The 19494-nt window shown below is 44.3% G+C and overlaps 42 non-coding genes across 42 annotated transcripts; all 42 read right to left on the bottom strand.

Moving 5' to 3' along the window:
- Positions 1-162: 162 nt before the first annotated feature.
- trnal-caa (transfer RNA leucine (anticodon CAA)) lies at positions 163-273 on the bottom strand. Its single transcript has 2 exons — positions 236-273; positions 163-208 (listed from the first exon to the last, which is right to left on the bottom strand). It is a non-coding gene; the product is annotated as a tRNA-Leu (tRNA).
- A 264-nt stretch (positions 274-537) lies between these two features.
- On the bottom strand, positions 538-610 carry trnak-cuu (transfer RNA lysine (anticodon CUU)). Its single transcript has one exon. It is a non-coding gene; the product is annotated as a tRNA-Lys (tRNA).
- Positions 611-1036: 426 nt separating this feature from the next.
- On the bottom strand, positions 1037-1147 carry trnal-caa (transfer RNA leucine (anticodon CAA)). The gene is made up of 2 exons: positions 1110-1147; positions 1037-1082 (listed from the first exon to the last, which is right to left on the bottom strand). It is a non-coding gene; the product is annotated as a tRNA-Leu (tRNA).
- A 261-nt stretch (positions 1148-1408) lies between these two features.
- Positions 1409-1481, bottom strand: trnak-cuu (transfer RNA lysine (anticodon CUU)). The gene has a single exon. It is a non-coding gene; the product is annotated as a tRNA-Lys (tRNA).
- Positions 1482-1907: 426 nt separating this feature from the next.
- trnal-caa (transfer RNA leucine (anticodon CAA)) lies at positions 1908-2018 on the bottom strand. The gene is made up of 2 exons: positions 1981-2018; positions 1908-1953 (listed from the first exon to the last, which is right to left on the bottom strand). It is a non-coding gene; the product is annotated as a tRNA-Leu (tRNA).
- A 261-nt stretch (positions 2019-2279) lies between these two features.
- Positions 2280-2352, bottom strand: trnak-cuu (transfer RNA lysine (anticodon CUU)). The gene has a single exon. It is a non-coding gene; the product is annotated as a tRNA-Lys (tRNA).
- A 426-nt stretch (positions 2353-2778) lies between these two features.
- trnal-caa (transfer RNA leucine (anticodon CAA)) lies at positions 2779-2889 on the bottom strand. Its single transcript has 2 exons — positions 2852-2889; positions 2779-2824 (listed from the first exon to the last, which is right to left on the bottom strand). It is a non-coding gene; the product is annotated as a tRNA-Leu (tRNA).
- A 264-nt stretch (positions 2890-3153) lies between these two features.
- trnak-cuu (transfer RNA lysine (anticodon CUU)) lies at positions 3154-3226 on the bottom strand. The gene has a single exon. It is a non-coding gene; the product is annotated as a tRNA-Lys (tRNA).
- A 426-nt stretch (positions 3227-3652) lies between these two features.
- Positions 3653-3763, bottom strand: trnal-caa (transfer RNA leucine (anticodon CAA)). Its single transcript has 2 exons — positions 3726-3763; positions 3653-3698 (listed from the first exon to the last, which is right to left on the bottom strand). It is a non-coding gene; the product is annotated as a tRNA-Leu (tRNA).
- A 755-nt stretch (positions 3764-4518) lies between these two features.
- On the bottom strand, positions 4519-4629 carry trnal-caa (transfer RNA leucine (anticodon CAA)). The gene is made up of 2 exons: positions 4592-4629; positions 4519-4564 (listed from the first exon to the last, which is right to left on the bottom strand). It is a non-coding gene; the product is annotated as a tRNA-Leu (tRNA).
- Positions 4630-4890: 261 nt separating this feature from the next.
- On the bottom strand, positions 4891-4963 carry trnak-cuu (transfer RNA lysine (anticodon CUU)). Its single transcript has one exon. It is a non-coding gene; the product is annotated as a tRNA-Lys (tRNA).
- Positions 4964-5389: 426 nt separating this feature from the next.
- trnal-caa (transfer RNA leucine (anticodon CAA)) lies at positions 5390-5500 on the bottom strand. The gene is made up of 2 exons: positions 5463-5500; positions 5390-5435 (listed from the first exon to the last, which is right to left on the bottom strand). It is a non-coding gene; the product is annotated as a tRNA-Leu (tRNA).
- A 256-nt stretch (positions 5501-5756) lies between these two features.
- On the bottom strand, positions 5757-5829 carry trnak-cuu (transfer RNA lysine (anticodon CUU)). The gene has a single exon. It is a non-coding gene; the product is annotated as a tRNA-Lys (tRNA).
- A 426-nt stretch (positions 5830-6255) lies between these two features.
- Positions 6256-6366, bottom strand: trnal-caa (transfer RNA leucine (anticodon CAA)). The gene is made up of 2 exons: positions 6329-6366; positions 6256-6301 (listed from the first exon to the last, which is right to left on the bottom strand). It is a non-coding gene; the product is annotated as a tRNA-Leu (tRNA).
- A 256-nt stretch (positions 6367-6622) lies between these two features.
- Positions 6623-6695, bottom strand: trnak-cuu (transfer RNA lysine (anticodon CUU)). Its single transcript has one exon. It is a non-coding gene; the product is annotated as a tRNA-Lys (tRNA).
- Positions 6696-7121: 426 nt separating this feature from the next.
- Positions 7122-7232, bottom strand: trnal-caa (transfer RNA leucine (anticodon CAA)). The gene is made up of 2 exons: positions 7195-7232; positions 7122-7167 (listed from the first exon to the last, which is right to left on the bottom strand). It is a non-coding gene; the product is annotated as a tRNA-Leu (tRNA).
- Positions 7233-7493: 261 nt separating this feature from the next.
- trnak-cuu (transfer RNA lysine (anticodon CUU)) lies at positions 7494-7566 on the bottom strand. Its single transcript has one exon. It is a non-coding gene; the product is annotated as a tRNA-Lys (tRNA).
- Positions 7567-7992: 426 nt separating this feature from the next.
- Positions 7993-8103, bottom strand: trnal-caa (transfer RNA leucine (anticodon CAA)). The gene is made up of 2 exons: positions 8066-8103; positions 7993-8038 (listed from the first exon to the last, which is right to left on the bottom strand). It is a non-coding gene; the product is annotated as a tRNA-Leu (tRNA).
- A 256-nt stretch (positions 8104-8359) lies between these two features.
- On the bottom strand, positions 8360-8432 carry trnak-cuu (transfer RNA lysine (anticodon CUU)). The gene has a single exon. It is a non-coding gene; the product is annotated as a tRNA-Lys (tRNA).
- Positions 8433-8858: 426 nt separating this feature from the next.
- trnal-caa (transfer RNA leucine (anticodon CAA)) lies at positions 8859-8969 on the bottom strand. The gene is made up of 2 exons: positions 8932-8969; positions 8859-8904 (listed from the first exon to the last, which is right to left on the bottom strand). It is a non-coding gene; the product is annotated as a tRNA-Leu (tRNA).
- Positions 8970-9225: 256 nt separating this feature from the next.
- Positions 9226-9298, bottom strand: trnak-cuu (transfer RNA lysine (anticodon CUU)). Its single transcript has one exon. It is a non-coding gene; the product is annotated as a tRNA-Lys (tRNA).
- Positions 9299-9724: 426 nt separating this feature from the next.
- On the bottom strand, positions 9725-9835 carry trnal-caa (transfer RNA leucine (anticodon CAA)). The gene is made up of 2 exons: positions 9798-9835; positions 9725-9770 (listed from the first exon to the last, which is right to left on the bottom strand). It is a non-coding gene; the product is annotated as a tRNA-Leu (tRNA).
- A 256-nt stretch (positions 9836-10091) lies between these two features.
- On the bottom strand, positions 10092-10164 carry trnak-cuu (transfer RNA lysine (anticodon CUU)). The gene has a single exon. It is a non-coding gene; the product is annotated as a tRNA-Lys (tRNA).
- A 426-nt stretch (positions 10165-10590) lies between these two features.
- On the bottom strand, positions 10591-10701 carry trnal-caa (transfer RNA leucine (anticodon CAA)). Its single transcript has 2 exons — positions 10664-10701; positions 10591-10636 (listed from the first exon to the last, which is right to left on the bottom strand). It is a non-coding gene; the product is annotated as a tRNA-Leu (tRNA).
- A 261-nt stretch (positions 10702-10962) lies between these two features.
- trnak-cuu (transfer RNA lysine (anticodon CUU)) lies at positions 10963-11035 on the bottom strand. The gene has a single exon. It is a non-coding gene; the product is annotated as a tRNA-Lys (tRNA).
- A 426-nt stretch (positions 11036-11461) lies between these two features.
- On the bottom strand, positions 11462-11572 carry trnal-caa (transfer RNA leucine (anticodon CAA)). The gene is made up of 2 exons: positions 11535-11572; positions 11462-11507 (listed from the first exon to the last, which is right to left on the bottom strand). It is a non-coding gene; the product is annotated as a tRNA-Leu (tRNA).
- A 261-nt stretch (positions 11573-11833) lies between these two features.
- Positions 11834-11906, bottom strand: trnak-cuu (transfer RNA lysine (anticodon CUU)). Its single transcript has one exon. It is a non-coding gene; the product is annotated as a tRNA-Lys (tRNA).
- A 426-nt stretch (positions 11907-12332) lies between these two features.
- On the bottom strand, positions 12333-12443 carry trnal-caa (transfer RNA leucine (anticodon CAA)). Its single transcript has 2 exons — positions 12406-12443; positions 12333-12378 (listed from the first exon to the last, which is right to left on the bottom strand). It is a non-coding gene; the product is annotated as a tRNA-Leu (tRNA).
- Positions 12444-12699: 256 nt separating this feature from the next.
- On the bottom strand, positions 12700-12772 carry trnak-cuu (transfer RNA lysine (anticodon CUU)). Its single transcript has one exon. It is a non-coding gene; the product is annotated as a tRNA-Lys (tRNA).
- A 426-nt stretch (positions 12773-13198) lies between these two features.
- trnal-caa (transfer RNA leucine (anticodon CAA)) lies at positions 13199-13309 on the bottom strand. Its single transcript has 2 exons — positions 13272-13309; positions 13199-13244 (listed from the first exon to the last, which is right to left on the bottom strand). It is a non-coding gene; the product is annotated as a tRNA-Leu (tRNA).
- A 763-nt stretch (positions 13310-14072) lies between these two features.
- Positions 14073-14183, bottom strand: trnal-caa (transfer RNA leucine (anticodon CAA)). The gene is made up of 2 exons: positions 14146-14183; positions 14073-14118 (listed from the first exon to the last, which is right to left on the bottom strand). It is a non-coding gene; the product is annotated as a tRNA-Leu (tRNA).
- Positions 14184-14439: 256 nt separating this feature from the next.
- On the bottom strand, positions 14440-14512 carry trnak-cuu (transfer RNA lysine (anticodon CUU)). Its single transcript has one exon. It is a non-coding gene; the product is annotated as a tRNA-Lys (tRNA).
- A 426-nt stretch (positions 14513-14938) lies between these two features.
- Positions 14939-15049, bottom strand: trnal-caa (transfer RNA leucine (anticodon CAA)). The gene is made up of 2 exons: positions 15012-15049; positions 14939-14984 (listed from the first exon to the last, which is right to left on the bottom strand). It is a non-coding gene; the product is annotated as a tRNA-Leu (tRNA).
- A 261-nt stretch (positions 15050-15310) lies between these two features.
- Positions 15311-15383, bottom strand: trnak-cuu (transfer RNA lysine (anticodon CUU)). The gene has a single exon. It is a non-coding gene; the product is annotated as a tRNA-Lys (tRNA).
- Positions 15384-15809: 426 nt separating this feature from the next.
- trnal-caa (transfer RNA leucine (anticodon CAA)) lies at positions 15810-15920 on the bottom strand. Its single transcript has 2 exons — positions 15883-15920; positions 15810-15855 (listed from the first exon to the last, which is right to left on the bottom strand). It is a non-coding gene; the product is annotated as a tRNA-Leu (tRNA).
- A 256-nt stretch (positions 15921-16176) lies between these two features.
- On the bottom strand, positions 16177-16249 carry trnak-cuu (transfer RNA lysine (anticodon CUU)). The gene has a single exon. It is a non-coding gene; the product is annotated as a tRNA-Lys (tRNA).
- Positions 16250-16675: 426 nt separating this feature from the next.
- On the bottom strand, positions 16676-16786 carry trnal-caa (transfer RNA leucine (anticodon CAA)). The gene is made up of 2 exons: positions 16749-16786; positions 16676-16721 (listed from the first exon to the last, which is right to left on the bottom strand). It is a non-coding gene; the product is annotated as a tRNA-Leu (tRNA).
- Positions 16787-17549: 763 nt separating this feature from the next.
- On the bottom strand, positions 17550-17660 carry trnal-caa (transfer RNA leucine (anticodon CAA)). Its single transcript has 2 exons — positions 17623-17660; positions 17550-17595 (listed from the first exon to the last, which is right to left on the bottom strand). It is a non-coding gene; the product is annotated as a tRNA-Leu (tRNA).
- A 264-nt stretch (positions 17661-17924) lies between these two features.
- Positions 17925-17997, bottom strand: trnak-cuu (transfer RNA lysine (anticodon CUU)). Its single transcript has one exon. It is a non-coding gene; the product is annotated as a tRNA-Lys (tRNA).
- A 426-nt stretch (positions 17998-18423) lies between these two features.
- trnal-caa (transfer RNA leucine (anticodon CAA)) lies at positions 18424-18534 on the bottom strand. Its single transcript has 2 exons — positions 18497-18534; positions 18424-18469 (listed from the first exon to the last, which is right to left on the bottom strand). It is a non-coding gene; the product is annotated as a tRNA-Leu (tRNA).
- Positions 18535-18790: 256 nt separating this feature from the next.
- On the bottom strand, positions 18791-18863 carry trnak-cuu (transfer RNA lysine (anticodon CUU)). Its single transcript has one exon. It is a non-coding gene; the product is annotated as a tRNA-Lys (tRNA).
- A 426-nt stretch (positions 18864-19289) lies between these two features.
- Positions 19290-19400, bottom strand: trnal-caa (transfer RNA leucine (anticodon CAA)). The gene is made up of 2 exons: positions 19363-19400; positions 19290-19335 (listed from the first exon to the last, which is right to left on the bottom strand). It is a non-coding gene; the product is annotated as a tRNA-Leu (tRNA).
- Positions 19401-19494: the final 94 nt, after the last annotated feature.

Below are 19494 nucleotides of genomic sequence, written 5' to 3' on the forward strand. Positions count from 1 at the left end.
GTTGCACACCTAACAGCAATTTGGTTTTCTATGTTCTCATGATTTCATTCAGTCAAAATGGTACCTGTAGATATTCAAGGAAAACTTTGTTTTCAACAGAAACTACAGCAGAGATATCTGTTTTGCCAAACTACAAGGATGAAACTTGCAGGTAAAATAATCTGTCAGAAGTGGGGTTTGAACCCACGCCTCCATTTGGAGACCAGAAGTCTCTTTGCTGAGTAAGGAGTGAACCCTTGAGTCTGGCGCCTTAGACCACTCGGCCATCCTGACAGGTGAAACCCAAATTGTGCCTGGGGTTCACGAGTTACATCTAAATAGACATCATGGGTTGCGTCAATCGCAAGGTTCTGCTCTATTCGGCGTAACGAAAATGTCGTTGTCTCATGAATTTGATTTGAAGTTAGCTCATGAATGAGATTTGGAAGGGCTTTAATTTTAAAATGCTACATCAAAATGTCCTGTAACACACCCAAGTATAGCTAGGGTAAACGCCTACAAATTCATCCCAGGTTAAGCCCTAGTCTGAAACTCTGAAGCCCAACGTGGGGCTCGAACCCACGACCCTGAGATTAAGAGTCTCATGCTCTGCCGTCTGAGCTAGCCGGGCCTGGTACATCAAACAAAAGGTTGAGAGTTCGAATCCCACCTTGGGTGATAGTCTTTTGTACTGTGGACTACTGTTCTCAGGGGTGGCCTTCAGTCCTGTAACACACACCTCCGCCAACCCATCCCCCACTGTTGACATCAGTGGTCTGGGAGGATGCTGATTGTCGGCTTGATTCTAACACCAACTCCAGCTGGATTTACATTGACATTCTGTGTAACTTCTAGCAAAGTGAAATACATCTTTTGAACTGACAACTAAATCCATGTTGCACACCTTACAGCAATTTGGTTTTCTATGTTCTCATGATTTCATTCAGTCAAAATGGTACCTGTAGATATTCAAGGAACACTTTGTTTCCAACAGAAACTACAGCAGAGATATCTGTTTTGCCAAACTACAAGGATGAAACTTGCAGGTAAAATAATCTGTCAGCAGTGGGGTTTGAACCCACGCCTCCATTTGGAGACCAGAAGTCTCTTTGCTGAGTAAGGAGTGAACCCTTGAGTCTGGCGCCTTAGACCACTCGGCCATCCTGACAGGTGAAACCCAAATTGTGCCTGGGGTTCACGAGTTACATCTAAATAGACATCATGGGTTGCCTCTATCGCAAGGTTCTGCTCTATTCGGCGTAACGAAAATGTCGTCTCATGAATTTGATTTGAAGTTAGCTTATGAATGAGATTTGGAAGGTCTTTAATTTTAAAATACTACATCAGAATGTCCTGTAACACACCCAAGTATAGCTAGGGTAAACGCCTACAAATTCATCCCAGGTTAAGCCCTAGTCTGAAACTCTGAAGCCCAACGTGGGGCTCGAACCCACGACCCTGAGATTAAGAGTCTCATGCTCTGCCGTCTGAGCTAGCCGGGCCTGGTACATCAAACAAAAGGTTGAGAGTTCGAATCCCACCTTGGGTGATAGTCTTTTGTACTGTGGACTACTGTTCTCAGGGGTGGCCTTCAGTCCTGTAACACACACCTCCGCCAACCGATCCCCCACTGTTGACATCAGTGGTCTGGGAGGATGCTGATTGTCGGCTTGATTCTAACACCAACTCCAGCTGGATTTACATTGACATTCTGTGTAACTTCTAGCAAAGTGAAATACATCTTTTGAACTGACAACTAAATCCATGTTGCACACCTTACAGCAATTTGGTTTTCTATGTTCTCATGATTTCATTCAGTCAAAATGGTACCTGTAGATATTCAAGGAACACTTTGTTTTCAACAGAAACTACAGCAGAGATATCTGTTTTGCCAAACTACAAGGATGAAACTTGCAGGTAAAATAATCTGTCAGAAGTGGGGTTTGAACCCACGCCTCCATTTGGAGACCAGAAGTCTCTTTGCTGAGTAAGGAGTGAACCCTTGAGTCTGGCGCCTTAGACCACTCGGCCATCCTGACAGGTGAAACCCAAATTGTGCCTGGGGTTCACGAGTTACTTCTAAATAGACATCATGGGTTGCCTCTATCGCAAGGTTCTGCTCTATTCGGCGTAACGAAAATGTCGTCTCATGAATTTGATTTGAAGTTAGCTTATGAATGAGATTTGGAAGGTCTTTAATTTTAAAATACTACATCAGAATGTCCTGTAACACACCCAAGTATAGCTAGGGTAAACGCCTACAAATTCATCCCAGGTTAAGCCCTAGTCTGAAACTCTGAAGCCCAACGTGGGGCTCGAACCCACGACCCTGAGATTAAGAGTCTCATGCTCTGCCGTCTGAGCTAGCCGGGCCTGGTACATCAAACAAAAGGTTGAGAGTTCGAATCCCACCTTGGGTGATAGTCTTTTGTACTGTGGACTACTGTTCTCAGGGGTGGCCTTCAGTCCTGTAACACACACCTCCGCCAACCGATCCCCCACTGTTGACATCAGTGGTCTGGGAGGATGCTGATTGTCGGCTTGATTCTAACACCAACTCCAGCTGGATTTACATTGACATTCTGTGTAACTTCTAGCAAAGTGAAATACATCTTTTGAACTGACAACTAAATCCATGTTGCACACCTTACAGCAATTTGGTTTTCTATGTTCTCATGATTTCATTCAGTCAAAATGGTACCTGTAGATATTCAAGGAACACTTTGTTTTCAACAGAAACTACAGCAGAGATATCTGTTTTGCCAAACTACAAGGATGAAACTTGCAGGTAAAATAATCTGTCAGAAGTGGGGTTTGAACCCACGCCTCCATTTGGAGACCAGAAGTCTCTTTGCTGAGTTAGGAGTGAACCCTTGAGTCTGGCGCCTTAGACCACTCGGCCATCCTGACAGGTGAAACCCAAATTGTGCCTGGGGTTCACGAGTTACATCTAAATAGACATCATGGGTTGCCTCTATCGCAAGGTTCTGCTCTATTCGGCGTAACGAAAATGTCGTTGTCTCATGAATTTGATTTGAAGTTAGTTCATGAATGAAATTTGGAATGGCTTTAATTTTTAAATGCTACATCAGAATGTCCTGTAACACACCCAAGTATAGCTAGGGTAAACACCTACAAATTCATCCCAGGTTAAGCCCTAGTCTGAAACTCTGAAGCCCAACGTGGGGCTCGAACCCACGACCCTGAGATTAAGAGTCTCATGCTCTGCCGTCTGAGCTAGCCGGGCCTGGTACATCAAACAAAAGGTTGAGAGTTCGAATCCCACCTTGGGTGATAGTCTTTTGTACTGTGGACTACTGTTCTCAGGAGTGGCCTTCAGTCCTGTAACACACACCTCCGCCAACCCATCCCCCACTGTTGACATCAGTGGTCTGGGAGGATGCTGATTGTCGGCTTGATTCTAACACCAACTCCAGCTGGATTTACATTGACATTCTGTGTAACTTCTAGCAAAGTGAAATACATCTTTTGAACTGACAACTAAATCCATGTTGCACACCTTACAGCAATTTGGTTTTCTATGTTCTCATGATTTCATTCAGTCAAAATGGTACCTGTAGATATTCAAGGAACACTTTGTTTTCAACAGAAACTACAGCAGAGATATCTGTTTTGCCAAACTACAAGGATGAAACTTGCAGGTAAAATAATCTGTCAGAAGTGGGGTTTGAACCCACGCCTCCATTTGGAGACCAGAAGTCTCTTTGCTGAGTAAGGAGTGAACCCTTGAGTCTGGCGCCTTATACCACTCGGCCATCCTGACAGGTGAAACCCAAATTGTGCCTGGGGTTCACGAGTTACATCTAAATAGACATCATGGGTTGCCTCTATCGCAAGGTTCTGCTCTATTCGGCGTAACGAAAATGTCGTTGTCTCATGAATTTGATTTGAAGTTAGTTCATGAATGAAATTTGGAATGGCTTTAATTTTTAAATGCTACATCAGAATGTCCTGTAACACACCCAAGTATAGCTAGGGTAAACACCTACAAATTCATCCCAGGTTAAGCCCTAGTCTCAAACACAACGTGGGGCTCGAACCCACGACCCTGAGATTAAGAGTCTCATTCTCTGCCGTCTGAGCTAGCCGGGCCTGGTACATCAAACAAAAGGTTGAGAGTTCGAATCCCACCTTGGGTGATAGTCTTTTGTACTGTGGACTACTGTTCTCAGGGGTGGCCTTCAGTCCTGTAACACACACCTCCACCAACCCATCCCCCACTGTTGACATCAGTGGTCTGGGAGGATGCTGATTGTCGGCTTGATTCTAACACCAACTCCAGCTGGATTTACATTGACATTCTGTGTAACTTCTAGCAAAGTGAAATACATCTTTTGAACTGACAACTAAATCCATGTTGCACACCTTACAGCAATTTGGTTTTCTATGTTCTCATGATTTCATTCAGTCAAAATGGTACCTGTAGATATTCAAGGAAAACTTTGTTTTCAACAGAAACTACAGCAGAGATATCTGTTTTGCCAAACTACAAGGATGAAACTTGCAGGTAAAATAATCTGTCAGAAGTGGGGTTTGAACCCACGCCTCCATTTGGAGACCAGAAGTCTCTTTGCTGAGTAAGGAGTGAACCCTTGAGTCTGGCGCCTTAGACCACTCGGCCATCCTGACAGGTGAAACCCAAATTGTGCCTGGGGTTCACGAGTTACATCTAAATAGACATCATGGGTTGCCTCTATCGCAAGGTTCTGCTCTATTCGGCGTAACGAAAATGTCGTCTCATGAATTTGATTTGAAGTTACCTTATGAATGAGATTTGGAAGGGCTTTAATTTTAAAATGCTACATCAGAATGTCCTGTAACACACCCAAGTATAGCTAGGGTAAACGCCTACAAATTCATCCCAGGTTAAGCCCTAGTCTGAAACTCTGAAGCCCAACGTGGGGCTCGAACCCACGACCCTGAGATTAAGAGTCTCATGCTCTGCCGTCTGAGCTAGCCGGGCCTGGTACATCAAACAAAAGGTTGAGAGTTCGAATCCCACCTTGGGTGATAGTCTTTTGTACTGTGGACTACTGTTCTCAGGGGTGGCCTTCAGTCCTGTAACACACACCTCTGCCAACCCATCCCCCACTGTTGACATCAGTGGTCTGGGAGGATGCTGATTGTCGGCTTGATTCTAACACCAACTCCAGCTGGATTTACATTGACATTCTGTGTAACTTCTAGCAAAGTGAAATACATCTTTTGAACTGACAACTAAATCCATGTTGCACACCTTACAGCAATTTGGTTTTCTATGTTCTCATGATTTCATTCAGTCAAAATGGTACCTGTAGATATTCAAGGAACACTTTGTTTTCAACAGAAACTACAGCAGAGATATCTGTTTTGCCAAACTACAAGGATGAAACTTGCAGGTAAAATAATCTGTCAGAAGTGGGGTTTGAACCCACGCCTCCATTTGGAGACCAGAAGTCTCTTTGCTGAGTAAGGAGTGAACCCTTGAGTCTGGCGCCTTAGACCACTCGGCCATCCTGACAGGTGAAACCCAAATTGTGCCTGGGGTTCACGAGTTACATCTAAATAGACATCATGGGTTGCCTCTATCGCAAGGTTCTGCTCTATTCGGCGTAACGAAAATGTCGTTGTCTCATGAATTTGATTTGAAGTTAGTTCATGAATGAAATTTGGAATGGCTTTAATTTTTAAATGCTACATCAGAATGTCCTGTAACACACCCAAGTATAGCTAGGGTAAACACCTACAAATTCATCCCAGGTTAAGCACTAGTCTGAAACCCAACGTGGGGCTCGAACCCACGACCCTGAGATTAAGAGTCTCATGCTCTGCCGTCTGAGCTAGCCGGGCCTGGTACATCAAACAAAAGGTTGAGAGTTCGAATCCCACCTTGGGTGATAGTCTTTTGTACTGTGGACTACTGTTCTCAGGGGTGGCCTTCAGTCCTGTAACACACACCTCCGCCAACCCATCCCCCACTGTTGACATCAGTGGTCTGGGAGGATGCTGATTGTCGGCTTCATTCTAACACCAACTCCAGCTGGATTTACATTGACATTCTGTGTAACTTCTAGCAAAGTGAAATACATCTTTTGAACTGACAACTAAATCCATGTTGCACACCTTACAGCAATTTGGTTTTCTATGTTCTCATGATTTCATTCAGTCAAAATGGTACCTGTAGATATTCAAGGAACACTTTGTTTTCAACAGAAACTACAGCAGAGATATCTGTTTTGCCAAACTACAAGGATGAAACTTGCAGGTAAAATAATCTGTCAGAAGTGGGGTTTGAACCCACGCCTCCATTTGGAGACCAGAAGTCTCTTTGCTGAGTAAGGAGTGAACCCTTGAGTCTGGCGCCTTAGACCACTCGGCCATCCTGACAGGTGAAACCCAAATTGTGCCTGGGGTTCACGAGTTACATCTAAATAGACATCATGGGTTGCCTCTATCGCAAGGTTCTGCTCTATTCGGCGTAACGAAAATGTCGTTGTCTCATGAATTTGATTTGAAGTTAGTTCATGAATGAAATTTGGAATGGCTTTAATTTTTAAATGCTACATCAGAATGTCCTGTAACACACCCAAGTATAGCTAGGGTAAACACCTACAAATTCATCCCAGGTTAAGCCCTAGTCTCAAACCCAACGTGGGGCTCGAACCCACGACCCTGAGATTAAGAGTCTCATGCTCTGCCGTCTGAGCTAGCCGGGCCTGGTACATCAAACAAAAGGTTGAGAGTTCGAATCCCACCTTGGGTGATAGTCTTTTGTACTGTGGACTACTGTTCTCAGGGGTGGCCTTCAGTCCTGTAACACACACCTCTGCCAACCCATCCCCCACTGTTGACATCAGTGGTCTGGGAGGATGCTGATTGTCGGCTTGATTCTAACACCAACTCCAGCTGGATTTACATTGACATTCTGTGTAACTTCTAGCAAAGTGAAATACATCTTTTGAACTGACAACTAAATCCATGTTGCACACCTTACAGCAATTTGGTTTTCTATGTTCTCATGATTTCATTCAGTCAAAATGGTACCTGTAGATATTCAAGGAAAACTTTGTTTTCAACAGAAACTACAGCAGAGATATCTGTTTTGCCAAACTACAAGGATGAAACTTGCAGGTAAAATAATCTGTCAGAAGTGGGGTTTGAACCCACGCCTCCATTTGGAGACCAGAAGTCTCTTTGCTGAGTAAGGAGTGAACCCTTGAGTCTGGCGCCTTAGACCACTCGGCCATCCTGACAGGTGAAACCCAAATTGTGCCTGGGGTTCACGAGTTACATCTAAATAGACATCATGGGTTGCCTCTATCGCAAGGTTCTGCTCTATTCGGCGTAACGAAAATGTCGTCTCATGAATTTGATTTGAAGTTAGCTCATGAATGAGATTTGGAAGGGCTTTAATTTTAAAATGCTACATCAGAATGTCCTGTAACACACCCAAGTATAGCTAGGGTAAACGCCTACAAATTCATCCCAGGTTAAGCCCTAGTCTAAAACTCTGAAGCCCAACGTGGGGCTCGAACCCACGACCCTGAGATTAAGAGTCTCATGCTCTGCCGTCTGAGCTAGCCGGGCCTGGTACATCAAACAAAAGGTTGAGAGTTCGAATCCCACCTTGGGTGATAGTCTTTTGTACTGTGGACTACTGTTCTCAGGGGTGGCCTTCAGTCCTGTAACACACACCTCTGCCAACCCATCCCCCACTGTTGACATCAGTGGTCTGGGAGGATGCTGATTGTCGGCTTGATTCTAACACCAACTCCAGCTGGATTTACATTGACATTCTGTGTAACTTCTAGCAAAGTGAAATACATCTTTTGAACTGACAACTAAATCCATGTTGCACACCTTACAGCAATTTGGTTTTCTATGTTCTCATGATTTCATTCAGTCAAAATGGTACCTGTAGATATTCAAGGAACACTTTGTTTTCAACAGAAACTACAGCAGAGATATCTGTTTTGCCAAACTACAAGGATGAAACTTGCAGGTAAAATAATCTGTCAGAAGTGGGGTTTGAACCCACGCCTCCATTTGGAGACCAGAAGTCTCTTTGCTGAGTAAGGAGTGAACCCTTGAGTCTGGCGCCTTAGACCACTCGGCCATCCTGACAGGTGAAACCCAAATTGTGCCTGGGTTTCACGAGTTACATCTAAATAGACATCATGGGTTGCCTCTATCGCAAGGTTCTGCTCTATTCGGCGTAACGAAAATGTCGTTGTCTCATGAATTTGATTTGAAGTTAGTTCATGAATGAAATTTGGAATGGCTTTAATTTTTAAATGCTACATCAGAATGTCCTGTAACACACCCAAGTATAGCTAGGGTAAACACCTACAAATTCATCCCAGGTTAAGCCCTAGTCTGAAACCCAACGTGGGGCTCGAACCCACGACCCTGAGATTAAGAGTCTCATGCTCTGCCGTCTGAGCTAGCCGGGCCTGGTACATCAAACAAAAGGTTGAGAGTTCGAATCCCACCTTGGGTGATAGTCTTTTGTACTGTGGACTACTGTTCTCAGGGGTGGCCTTCAGTCCTGTAACACACACCTCCGCCAACCCATCCCCCACTGTTGACATCAGTGGTCTGGGAGGATGCTGATTGTCGGCTTGATTCTAACACCAACTCCAGCTGGATTTACATTGACATTCTGTGTAACTTCTAGCAAAGTGAAATACATCTTTTGAACTGACAACTAAATCCATGTTGCACACCTTACAGCAATTTGGTTTTCTATGTTCTCATGATTTCATTCAGTCAAAATGGTACCTGTAGATATTCAAGGAACACTTTGTTTTCAACAGAAACTACAGCAGAGATATCTGTTTTGCCAAACTACAAGGATGAAACTTGCAGGTAAAATAATCTGTCAGAAGTGGGGTTTGAACCCACGCCTCCATTTGGAGACCAGAAGTCTCTTTGCTGAGTAAGGAGTGAACCCTTGAGTCTGGCGCCTTAGACCACTCGGCCATCCTGACAGGTGAAACCCAAATTGTGCCTGGGGTTCACGAGTTACATCTAAATAGACATCATGGGTTGCCTCTATCGCAAGGTTCTGCTCTATTCGGCGTAACGAAAATGTCGTTGTCTCATGAATTTGATTTGAAGTTAGTTCATGAATGAAATTTGGAATGGCTTTAATTTTTAAATGCTACATCAGAATGTCCTGTAACACACCCAAGTATAGCTAGGGTAAACACCTACAAATTCATCCCAGGTTAAGCACTAGTCTGAAACCCAACGTGGGGCTCGAACCCACGACCCTGAGATTAAGAGTCTCATGCTCTGCCGTCTGAGCTAGCCGGGCCTGGTACATCAAACAAAAGGTTGAGAGTTCGAATCCCACCTTGGGTGATAGTCTTTTGTACTGTGGACTACTGTTCTCAGGGGTGGCCTTCAGTCCTGTAACACACACCTCCGCCAACCCATCCCCCACTGTTGACATCAGTGGTCTGGGAGGATGCTGATTGTCGGCTTCATTCTAACACCAACTCCAGCTGGATTTACATTGACATTCTGTGTAACTTCTAGCAAAGTGAAATACATCTTTTGAACTGACAACTAAATCCATGTTGCACACCTTACAGCAATTTGGTTTTCTATGTTCTCATGATTTCATTCAGTCAAAATGGTACCTGTAGATATTCAAGGAACACTTTGTTTTCAACAGAAACTACAGCAGAGATATCTGTTTTGCCAAACTACAAGGATGAAACTTGCAGGTAAAATAATCTGTCAGAAGTGGGGTTTGAACCCACGCCTCCATTTGGAGACCAGAAGTCTCTTTGCTGAGTAAGGAGTGAACCCTTGAGTCTGGCGCCTTAGACCACTCGGCCATCCTGACAGGTGAAACCCAAATTGTGCCTGGGGTTCACGAGTTACATCTAAATAGACATCATGGGTTGCCTCTATCGCAAGGTTCTGCTCTATTCGGCGTAACGAAAATGTCGTTGTCTCATGAATTTGATTTGAAGTTAGTTCATGAATGAAATTTGGAATGGCTTTAATTTTTAAATGCTACATCAGAATGTCCTGTAACACACCCAAGTATAGCTAGGGTAAACACCTACAAATTCATCCCAGGTTAAGCCCTAGTCTCAAACCCAACGTGGGGCTCGAACCCACGACCCTGAGATTAAGAGTCTCATGCTCTGCCGTCTGAGCTAGCCGGGCCTGGTACATCAAACAAAAGGTTGAGAGTTCGAATCCCACCTTGGGTGATAGTCTTTTGTACTGTGGACTACTGTTCTCAGGGGTGGCCTTCAGTCCTGTAACACACACCTCTGCCAACCCATCCCCCACTGTTGACATCAGTGGTCTGGGAGGATGCTGATTGTCGGCTTGATTCTAACACCAACTCCAGCTGGATTTACATTGACATTCTGTGTAACTTCTAGCAAAGTGAAATACATCTTTTGAACTGACAACTAAATCCATGTTGCACACCTTACAGCAATTTGGTTTTCTATGTTCTCATGATTTCATTCAGTCAAAATGGTACCTGTAGATATTCAAGGAAAACTTTGTTTTCAACAGAAACTACAGCAGAGATATCTGTTTTGCCAAACTACAAGGATGAAACTTGCAGGTAAAATAATCTGTCAGAAGTGGGGTTTGAACCCACGCCTCCATTTGGAGACCAGAAGTCTCTTTGCTGAGTAAGGAGTGAACCCTTGAGTCTGGCGCCTTAGACCACTCGGCCATCCTGACAGGTGAAACCCAAATTGTGCCTGGGGTTCACGAGTTACATCTAAATAGACATCATGGGTTGCCTCTATCGCAAGGTTCTGCTCTATTCGGCGTAACGAAAATGTCGTCTCATGAATTTGATTTGAAGTTAGCTCATGAATGAGATTTGGAAGGGCTTTAATTTTAAAATGCTACATCAGAATGTCCTGTAACACACCCAAGTATAGCTAGGGTAAACGCCTACAAATTCATCCCAGGTTAAGCCCTAGTCTAAAACTCTGAAGCCCAACGTGGGGCTCGAACCCACGACCCTGAGATTAAGAGTCTCATGCTCTGCCGTCTGAGCTAGCCGGGCCTGGTACATCAAACAAAAGGTTGAGAGTTCGAATCCCACCTTGGGTGATAGTCTTTTGTACTGTGGACTACTGTTCTCAGGGGTGGCCTTCAGTCCTGTAACACACACCTCCGCCAACCCATCCCCCACTGTTGACATCAGTGGTCTGGGAGGATGCTGATTGTCGGCTTGATTCTAACACCAACTCCAGCTGGATTTACATTGACATTCTGTGTAACTTCTAGCAAAGTGAAATACATCTTTTGAACTGACAACTAAATCCATGTTGCACACCTTACAGCAATTTGGTTTTCTATGTTCTCATGATTTCATTCAGTCAAAATGGTACCTGTAGATATTCAAGGAACACTTTGTTTTCAACAGAAACTACAGCAGAGATATCTGTTTTGCCAAACTACAAGGATGAAACTTGCAGGTAAAATAATCTGTCAGAAGTGGGGTTTGAACCCACGCCTCCATTTGGAGACCAGAAGTCTCTTTGCTGAGTAAGGAGTGAACCCTTGAGTCTGGCGCCTTAGACCACTCGGCCATCCTGACAGGTGAAACCCAAATTGTGCCTGGGGTTCACGAGTTACATCTAAATAGACATCATGGGTTGCCTCTATCGCAAGGTTCTGCTCTATTCGGCGTAACGAAAATGTCGTCTCATGAATTTGATTTGAAGTTAGCTTATGAATGAGATTTGGAAGGGCTTTAATTTTAAAATGCTACATCAGAATGTCCTGTAACACACCCAAGTATAGCTAGGGTAAACGCCTACAAATTCATCCCAGGTTAAGCCCTAGTCTGAAACTCTGAAGCCCAACGTGGGGCTCGAACCCACGACCCTGAGATTAAGAGTCTCATGCTCTGCCGTCTGAGCTAGCCGGGCCTGGTACATCAAACAAAAGGTTGAGAGTTCGAATCCCACCTTGGGTGATAGTCTTTTGTACTGTGGACTACTGTTCTCAGGGGTGGCCTTCAGTCCTGTAACACACACCTCCGCCAACCCATCCCCCACTGTTGACATCAGTGGTCTGGGAGGATGCTGATTGTCGGCTTGATTCTAACACTAACTCCAGCTGGATTTACATTGACATTCTGTGTAACTTCTAGCAAAGTGAAATACATCTTTTGAACTGACAACTAAATCCATGTTGCACACCTTACAGCAATTTGGTTTTCTATGTTCTCATGATTTCATTCAGTCAAAATGGTACCTGTAGATATTCAAGGAACACTTTGTTTTCAACAGAAACTACAGCAGAGATATCTGTTTTGCCAAACTACAAGGATGAAACTTGCAGGTAAAATAATCTGTCAGAAGTGGGGTTTGAACCCACGCCTCCATTTGGAGACCAGAAGTCTCTTTGCTGAGTAAGGAGTGAACCCTTGAGTCTGGCGCCTTAGACCACTCGGCCATCCTGACAGGTGAAACCCAAATTGTGCCTGGGGTTCACGAGTTACATCTAAATAGACATCATGGGTTGCCTCTATCGCAAGGTTCTGCTCTATTCGGCGTAACGAAAATGTCGTTGTCTCATGAATTTGATTTGAAGTTAGTTCATGAATGAAATTTGGAATGGCTTTAATTTTTAAATGCTACATCAGAATGTCCTGTAACACACCCAAGTATAGCTAGGGTAAACACCTACAAATTCATCCCAGGTTAAGCCCTAGTCTGAAACCCAACGTGGGGCTCGAACCCACGACCCTGAGATTAAGAGTCTCATGCTCTGCCGTCTGAGCTAGCCGGGCCTGGTACATCAAGCAAAAGGTTGAGAGTTCGAATCCCACCTTGGGTGATAGTCTTTTGTACTGTGGACTACTGTTCTCAGGGGTGGCCTTCAGTCCTGTAACACACACCTCCACCAACCCATCCCCCACTGTTGACATCAGTGGTCTGGGAGGATGCTGATTGTCGGCTTGATTCTAACACCAACTCCAGCTGGATTTACATTGACATTCTGTGTAACTTCTAGCAAAGTGAAATACATCTTTTGAACTGACAACTAAATCCATGTTGCACACCTTACAGCAATTTGGTTTTCTATGTTCTCATGATTTCATTCAGTCAAAATGGTACCTGTAGATATTCAAGGAACACTTTGTTTTCAACAGAAACTACAGCAGAGATATCTGTTTTGCCAAACTACAAGAATGAAAATTGCAGGTAAAATAATCTGTCAGAAGTGGGGTTTGAACCCACGCCTCCATTTGGAGACCAGAAGTCTCTTTGCTGAGTAAGGAGTGAACCCTTGAGTCTGGCGCCTTAGACCACTCGGCCATCCTGACAGGTGAAACCCAAATTGTGCCTGGGGTTCACGAGTTCAATCTAATTAGACATCATGGGTTGCCTCGATCGCAAGGTTCTGCTCTATTCGGCGTAACGAAAATGTCGTTGTCTCATGAATTTGATTTGAAGTTAGCTCATGAATGAGATTTGGAAGGGCTTTAATTTTAAAATGCTACATCAAAATGTCCTGTAACACACCCAAGTATAGCTAGGGTAAACGCCTACAAATTCATTCCAGGTTAAGCCCTAGTCTGAAACTCTGAAGCCCAACGTGGGGCTCGAACCCACGACCCTGAGATTAAGAGTCTCATGCTCTGCGGTCTGAGCTAGCCGGGCCTGGTACATTAAACAAAAGGTTGAGAGTTCGAATCCCACCTTGGGTGATAGTCTTTTGTACTGTGGACTACTGTTCTCAGGGGTGGCCTTCAGTCCTGTAACACACACCTCCGCCAACCCATCCCCCACTGTTGACATCAGTGGTCTGGGAGGATGCTGATTGTTGGCTTGATTCTAACACCAACTCCAGCTGGATTTACATTGACATTCTGTGTAACTTCTAGCAAAGTGAAATACATCTTTTGAACTGACAACTAAATCCATGTTGCACACCTTACAGCAATTTGGTTTTCTATGTTCTCATGATTTCATTCAGTCAAAATGGTACCTGTAGATATTCAAGGAACACTTTGTTTTCAACAGAAACTACAGCAGAGATATCTGTTTTGCCAAACTACAAGGATGAAACTTGCAGGTAAAATAATCTGTCAGAAGTGGGGTTTGAACCCACGCCTCCATTTGGAGACCAGAAGTCTCTTTGCTGAGTAAGGAGTGAACCCTTGAGTCTGGCGCCTTAGACCACTCGGCCATCCTGACAGGTGAAACCCAAATTGTGCCTGGGTTTCACGAGTTACATCTAAATAGACATCATGGGTTGCCTCTATCGCAAGGTTCTGCTCTATTCGGCGTAACGAAAATGTCGTTGTCTCATGAATTTGATTTGAAGTTAGTTCATGAATGAAATTTGGAATGGCTTTAATTTTTAAATGCTACATCAGAATGTCCTGTAACACACCCAAGTATAGCTAGGGTAAACACCTACAAATTCATCCCAGGTTAAGCCCTAGTCTGAAACCCAACGTGGGGCTCGAACCCACGACCCTGAGATTAAGAGTCTCATGCTCTGCCGTCTGAGCTAGCCGGGCCTGGTACATCAAACAAAAGGTTGAGAGTTCGAATCCCACCTTGGGTGATAGTCTTTTGTACTGTGGACTACTGTTCTCAGGGGTGGCCTTCAGTCCTGTAACACACACCTCCGCCAACCCATCCCCCACTGTTGACATCAGTGGTCTGGGAGGATGCTGATTGTCGGCTTGATTCTAACACCAACTCCAGCTGGATTTACATTGACATTCTGTGTAACTTCTAGCAAAGTGAAATACATCTTTTGAACTGACAACTAAATCCATGTTGCACACCTTACAGCAATTTGGTTTTCTATGTTCTCATGATTTCATTCAGTCAAAATGGTACCTGTAGATATTCAAGGAAAACTTTGTTTTCAACAGAAACTACAGCAGAGATATCTGTTTTGCCAAACTACAAGGATGAAACTTGCAGGTAAAATAATCTGTCAGAAGTGGGGTTTGAACCCACGCCTCCATTTGGAGACCAGAAGTCTCTTTGCTGAGTAAGGAGTGAACCCTTGAGTCTGGCGCCTTAGACCACTCGGCCATCCTGACAGGTGAAACCCAAATTGTGCCTGGGGTTCACGAGTTACATCTAAATAGACATCATGGGTTGCCTCTATCGCAAGGTTCTGCTCTATTCGGCGTAACGAAAATGTCGTCTCATGAATTTGATTTGAAGTTAGCTTATGAATGAGATTTGGAAGGGCTTTAATTTTAAAATGCTACATCAGAATGTCCTGTAACACACCCAAGTATAGCTAGGGTAAACGCCTACAAATTCATCCCAGGTTAAGCCCTAGTCTGAAACTCTGAAGCCCAACGTGGGGCTCGAACCCACGACCCTGAGATTAAGAGTCTCATGCTCTGCCGTCTGAGCTAGCCGGGCCTGGTACATCAAACAAAAGGTTGAGAGTTCGAATCCCACCTTGGGTGATAGTCTTTTGTACTGTGGACTACTGTTCTCAGGGGTGGCCTTCAGTCCTGTAACACACACCTCCGCCAACCCATCCCCCACTGTTGACATCAGTGGTCTGGGAGGATGCTGATTGTCGGCTTGATTCTAACACTAACTCCAGCTGGATTTACATTGACATTCTGTGTAACTTCTAGCAAAGTGAAATACATCTTTTGAACTGACAACTAAATCCATGTTGCACACCTTACAGCAATTTGGTTTTCTATGTTCTCATGATTTCATTCAGTCAAAATGGTACCTGTAGATATTCAAGGAACACTTTGTTTTCAACAGAAACTACAGCAGAGATATCTGTTTTGCCAAACTACAAGGATGAAACTTGCAGGTAAAATAATCTGTCAGAAGTGGGGTTTGAACCCACGCCTCCATTTGGAGACCAGAAGTCTCTTTGCTGAGTAAGGAGTGAACCCTTGAGTCTGGCGCCTTAGACCACTCGGCCATCCTGACAGGTGAAACCCAAATTGTGCCTGGGGTTCACGAGTTACATCTAAATAGACATCATGGGTTGCCTCTATCGCAAGGTTCTGCTCTATTCGGCGTAACGAAAATGTCGTTGTCTCATGAATTTGATTTGAAGTTAGTTCATGAATGAAATTTGGAATGGCTTTAATTTTTAAATGCTACATCAGAATGTCCTGTAACACACCCAAGTATAGCTAGGGTAAACACCTACAAATTCATCCCAGGTTAAGCCCTAGTCTGAAACCCAACGTGGGGCTCGAACCCACGACCCTGAGATTAAGAGTCTCATGCTCTGCCGTCTGAGCTAGCCGGGCCTGGTACATCAAGCAAAAGGTTGAGAGTTCGAATCCCACCTTGGGTGATAGTCTTTTGTACTGTGGACTACTGTTCTCAGGGGTGGCCTTCAGTCCTGTAACACACACCTCCACCAACCCATCCCCCACTGTTGACATCAGTGGTCTGGGAGGATGCTGATTGTCGGCTTGATTCTAACACCAACTCCAGCTGGATTTACATTGACATTCTGTGTAACTTCTAGCAAAGTGAAATACATCTTTTGAACTGACAACTAAATCCATGTTGCACACCTTACAGCAATTTGGTTTTCTATGTTCTCATGATTTCATTCAGTCAAAATGGTACCTGTAGATATTCAAGGAACACTTTGTTTTCAACAGAAACTACAGCAGAGATATCTGTTTTGCCAAACTACAAGAATGAAAATTGCAGGTAAAATAATCTGTCAGAAGTGGGGTTTGAACCCACGCCTCCATTTGGAGACCAGAAGTCTCTTTGCTGAGTAAGGAGTGAACCCTTGAGTCTGGCGCCTTAGACCACTCGGCCATCCTGACAGGTGAAACCCAAATTGTGCCTGGGGTTCACGAGTTCAATCTAATTAGACATCATGGGTTGCCTCGATCGCAAGGTTCTGCTCTATTCGGCGTAACGAAAATGTCGTTGTCTCATGAATTTGATTTGAAGTTAGCTCATGAATGAGATTTGGAAGGGCTTTAATTTTAAAATGCTACATCAAAATGTCCTGTAACACACCCAAGTATAGCTAGGGTAAACGCCTACAAATTCATTCCAGGTTAAGCCCTAGTCTGAAACTCTGAAGCCCAACGTGGGGCTCGAACCCACGACCCTGAGATTAAGAGTCTCATGCTCTGCGGTCTGAGCTAGCCGGGCCTGGTACATTAAACAAAAGGTTGAGAGTTCGAATCCCACCTTGGGTGATAGTCTTTTGTACTGTGGACTACTGTTCTCAGGGGTGGCCTTCAGTCCTGTAACACACACCTCCGCCAACCCATCCCCCACTGTTGACATCAGTGGTCTGGGAGGATGCTGATTGTTGGCTTGATTCTAACACCAACTCCAGCTGGATTTACATTGACATTCTGTGTAACTTCTAGCAAAGTGAAATACATCTTTTGAACTGACAACTAAATCCATGTTGCACACCTTACAGCAATTTGCTTTTCTATGTTCTCATGATTTCATTCAGTCAAAATGGTATCTGTAGATATTCAAGGAAGACTTTGTTTTCAACAGAAACTACAGCAGAGATATCTGTTTTGCCAAACTACAAGGATGAAACTTGCAGGTAAAATGATCTGTCAGAAGTGGGGTTTGAACCCACGCCTCCATTTGGAGACCAGAAGTCTCTTTGCTGAGTAAGGAGTGAACCCTTGAGTCTGGCGCCTTAGACCACTCGGCCATCCTGACAGGTGAAACCCAAATTGTGCCTGGGGTTCACGAGTTCCATCTAATTAGACATCATGGGTTGCCTCGATCGCAAGGTTCTGCTCTATTCGGCGCAACGAAAATGTCGTTGTCTCATGAATTTGATTTGAAGTTAGCTCATGAATGAGATTTGGAAGGGCTTTCATTTTAAAATGCTACATCAGAATGTCCTGTAACACACCCAAGTATAGCTAGGGTAAACGCCTACAAATTCATCCCAGGTTAAGCCCTAGTCTGAAACTCTGAAGCCCAACGTGGGGCTCGAACCCACGACCCTGAGATTAAGAGTCTCATGCTCTGCCGTCTGAGCTAGCCGGGCCTGGTACATCAAACAAAAGGTTGAGAGTTCGAATCCAACCTTGGGTGATAGTCTTTTGTACTGTGGACTACTGTTCTCAGGGGTGGCCTTCAGTCCTGTAACACACACCTCCGCCAACCCATCCCCCACTGTTGACATCAGTGGTCTGGGAGGATGCTGATTGTCGGCTTGATTCTAACACCAACTCCAACTGGATTTACATTGACATTCTGTGTAACTTCTAGCAAAGTGAAATACATCTTTTGAACTGACAACTAAATCCATGTTGCACACCTTACAGCAATTTGGTTTTCTATGTTCTCATGATTTCATTCAGTCAAAATGGTACCTGTAGATATTCAAGGAACACTTTGTTTTCAACAGAAACTACAGCAGAGATATCTGTTTTGCCAAACTACAAGGATGAAACTTGCAGGTAAAATAATCTGTCAGAAGTGGGGTTTGAACCCACGCCTCCATTTGGAGACCAGAAGTCTCTTTGCTGAGTAAGGAGTGAACCCTTGAGTCTGGCGCCTTAGACCACTCGGCCATCCTGACAGGTGAAACCCAAATTGTGCCTGGGGTTCACGAGTTACATCTAAATAGACATCATGGGTTGCCTCTATCGCAAGGTTCTGCTCTATTCGGCGTAACGAAAATGTTGTTGTCTCATGAATTTGATTTGAAGTTAGTTCATGAATGAAATTTGGAATGGCTTTAATTTTTAAATGCTACATCAGAATGTCCTGTAACACACCCAAGTATAGCTAGGGTAAACGCCTACAAATTCATCCCAGGTTAAGCCCTAGTCTGAAACCCAACGTGGGGCTCGAACCCACGACCCTGAGATTAAGAGTCTCATGCTCTGCCGTCTGAGCTAGCCGGGCCTGGTACATCAAAGAAAAGGTTGAGAGTTCGAATCCCACCTTGGGTGGTAGTCTTTTGTACTGTGAACGACTGTTCTCAAGAGTGGCCTTCAGTCCTGTAACACACACCTCCGCCAACCCATCCCCCACTGTTGACATCAGTGGTCTGGGAGGATGCTGATTGTCGGCTTGATTCTAACACCAACTCCAGCTGGATTTACATTGACATCCTGTGTAACTTCTAGCAAAGTGAAATACATCTTTTGAACTGACAACTAAATCCATGTTGCACACCTAACAGCAATTTGGTTTTCTATGTTCTCATGATTTCATTCAGTCAAAATGGTACCTGTAGATATTCAAGGAAAACTTTGTTTTCAACAGAAACTACAGCAGAGATATCTGTTTTGCCAAACTACAAGGATGAAACTTGCAGGTAAAATAATCTGTCAGAAGTGGGGTTTGAACCCACGCCTCCATTTGGAGACCAGAAGTCTCTTTGCTGAGTAAGGAGTGAACCCTTGAGTCTGGCGCCTTAGACCACTCGGCCATCCTGACAGGTGAAACCCAAATTGTGCCTGGGGTTCACGAGTTACATCTAAATAGACATCATGGGTTGCCTCAATCGCAAGGTTCTGCTCTATTCGGCGTA

The sequence above is a fragment of the Anarhichas minor genome, unplaced genomic scaffold (genome assembly GCF_050575085.1).
Source record: "Anarhichas minor isolate MPS153535 unplaced genomic scaffold, ASM5057508v1 ptg000007l, whole genome shotgun sequence".
Classification (NCBI taxonomy): Eukaryota; Metazoa; Chordata; class Actinopteri; order Perciformes; family Anarhichadidae; genus Anarhichas; species Anarhichas minor.